The sequence below is a fragment of the Mugil cephalus genome, chromosome 16 (assembly GCF_022458985.1).
Source record: "Mugil cephalus isolate CIBA_MC_2020 chromosome 16, CIBA_Mcephalus_1.1, whole genome shotgun sequence".
In the NCBI taxonomy this organism is placed as follows: domain Eukaryota; kingdom Metazoa; phylum Chordata; class Actinopteri; order Mugiliformes; family Mugilidae; genus Mugil; species Mugil cephalus.
This window is the reverse complement of record NC_061785.1, coordinates 4,285,377-4,288,499: the sequence shown is the minus strand read 5'-3', so window position 1 is coordinate 4,288,499 and position 3,123 is coordinate 4,285,377.

The window sequence follows — 3,123 nt, the reverse complement described above, 5'->3', positions numbered from 1 at the left end:
TCTCACACTCTTTACCTGCAAATACACATATGTCCTCTTTAATGTCTTGCTGTCGTTGGTTGTGAAGTGCTTCTTAAAGGCGACGAGGCTGTATTACCTGCAGTAAGCAGAGGCTTAAAACAACTTTTAGCTCTACAGCAGGGAAGAAAAGCGCTTATCTGGGAGAAAGTATATAGGCTGAAAATATATAGAGTTAAGCTGTTTGAGCACTTACATAGTTTGAGGGCGAAAGAAGTTTTTCTCCTTATGTTTCTCAGCATCATCTGCATGTAGAAAGTGTTTTTTTTTCTCTGCGTTATGCTGCCTGCAGGTACAGTAATAGGGGGCACGGTGTAAATACATAAGGTAAGGTGTATCTGTAATGCATGAGCTCAGAAATCCTTTGAAGGTTGAGTCTTTGATTCATTATCAAATGATCAAGCTCGCGTTCAAGACTGCAGAAGTTCAGCAATTATTTTTCTTCTGAGTGGAGACGTTATTATCTTTAAAAAGAACTCTCCCGTGGCCGTTATTAACCTCAAACAGGAAGTAGAAATGAAGCGATCGAAATGTTGGAGGTTACGAGAGGATCACGCTGTGAACTTGATAACACTTGAACATTTCCTTCATTTTCTGGAGCCTGTCCCAGCTGAGATGTGGGGCGAACCCCGGACAGGTCTCCAGTCTGTCTCAGGAACACTCACACCTACAGCCAATTTAGAAATACCAATGAACTTTCTTTTCCAAATTCTCAGAAGTCTCAACTAGCCACATCAAATCCACACGGGAGGCAGATCTTGGTTTGGAGCTGTCTGATGAAGTGTGGAGGGAGGAGACTTGGAATTAATGCTACTTCACTAACAAGAGCACCCTCGATTGTGTAAAGAGTTTTATTTAACAGGGTTAAAAGGGGAGGGAAAGTAGGAACGAATGAATGGTTCGAGGGGAAGGGATGAAAGGGGTCGAGGAGATGACCTGATGAGTGGCGTGGAGACGATTGTGTGCAGTCCACCTAAATGTGGATACAGAAACCCGGGAGTAAGATTCAGGGTGGGGGCTCATCTCTGGAGGCGTCGGCTCCTTGTGCCCCCCACGGTTCCTGTAAAGAGAATGTAAATGATAGGAGAGAACAGAGAGGGTCGGGCTGGTCGTTATGCAGGTGTAGGTAATTGCGTGGTCGAGGCATGTAACAGATGATTCAGTATAAAACTGTGCATAGATTCTATTTTCCAAAGAAAGGTTGAGGTGCAAATAAGAGAGTTGGACGCTTGGACCAGTGTTTTGGTTCTGCTCTAATATTGTTCCTGTGTGGCAACTAAAGATGATTACAGTTTTCCTTAGTACGATTATTGTCAGAGAATTTATCCCGATATTACGATTATTATGTGTTGATTGATTTCACAGATCTATTCATATGTAAAATCACATGAACACTCCTTAAAGGTCTTAAAGTTTCCTTTAATGCTATGTTTTGATGAAATGTCGGATAATTTAACCTGCAGTCGGTCACCACGATCATGTGATACTATCAACAGACCAACGTGTAGCGAGAACGTCTGCGCTCAAAAGAGGAGATGATAAACAGAAACGGACACGTGGTGTTAAACTTCTGGGCCACAATAACCTCGTTCTTTATTGATAAACCCAGCGCCGTGCAGCGGATCGAGACACTTCAGGAAGTTTACAAAGTGACCGGTAGATTAAGAACCCCAAAGAGTAGATACTGAGCAAGATAATTATCTGTTGTGTACCTCAGTACCCGAGAGACATGCAGCAGTGGTGTATTTGCATGAATAAAAAAGTTTGAAGGAGCGGTGGCTAGGATTTAGGAATGGCGACCCACCGCTCCTAAATGAATGTAGAGGAAACCCTGGGTGGGTGTTGTGTGAAATTGTTTTCGTTTCGTTAGAGTTGTCCTTAACTGTGGTGCCGGCATAATATTTTCTGACGGTATTCAGGAAACATTAGGATCAATTAATTGTAGCGCTTGATTACCGTGATTAATTGTGAAATCGAGTAATCATGACATCCCAAGTGGCAACAGATTTTCTCATGGTATAACAAAGTTTATGACGTACGACTGGAACCAGGTGTAGTTTTCCTGTCTTGGTTGCTTCGAAGCTTTTTCTCACTTCCAGGTAACTATCAGACTTTGGTGGTAAAAAGTCTAATACTTAACAATTGTAAGTCTTATGACCCTCCCAACTTATCTAGATCAGTGGATCCCGACCTATTTTCCTTGGACCCCTTCACACTTGTATCTAAGAAAAATGCAATACAAACTGAATTATTTCTGAACTATTTTTAAGTCCTTGTTTGTAGTCGCATATTTACTTTCGGTCTTTCCGACAACAGTGACTTTGATTAAAAAAAACACCGGCTTAGATGAAAACTCTGAAATTTCAGACAATATCTCGGAGGAGAATAAATAAGTTTGGTATATTGTCATCAACATTTCTTGAATGTTAAAACATGTGCAGCAGCTATTTTTTTTATTATTATTATTTTGGAAGCAGTAATTTCTGAATTTGAAACTCAGAGCTCATTTTTTCCCAAGTTGTCTTGAATGCAGCTGGATCTCAACCAAACTTTCCAAGACCCACCCCACCCTACTTCTGATTGGCTAATGATGTTAGCTTAGAGAGGGAAACCTGCGTCACTCATATTCCATCTGCAGACGAACTCAATCGACTGCTTGAACCTGACAATATCCCACTCCAACATTTTTTGTTTTTCTAAATGTTGATCTTTTTTTTTTTAATCGTGGTCAAACGTAAACCACTATAATATACTTTAAGACCTGCATGCTGTACATGTAGGCAGACACATGCACGTTAAAAACTGGTGAAACAGGTGAAAACTCAGGTGAAACATCGGATCAGACAGGTTTTGGCGTATCCCCCCTGTGATCTCCAGACCCCAGGTTGGGAACGGCTGCTCTAGATGGAGGGAAATGGTTTCAGGAAGACATCTTGAGAGACTTTGCAACAACCCAAATATAACATCAGACAAGTGTATCTGGCATCCCATTATTAAATACCTCAAGCCCATGGACTGAAACCCAGACCTCCACTCCACCTCCACACTTACAGCCCAGTAATGGTCAAACTGTTCAGCGAAACAGACAAGCAAGACAGAGAAATA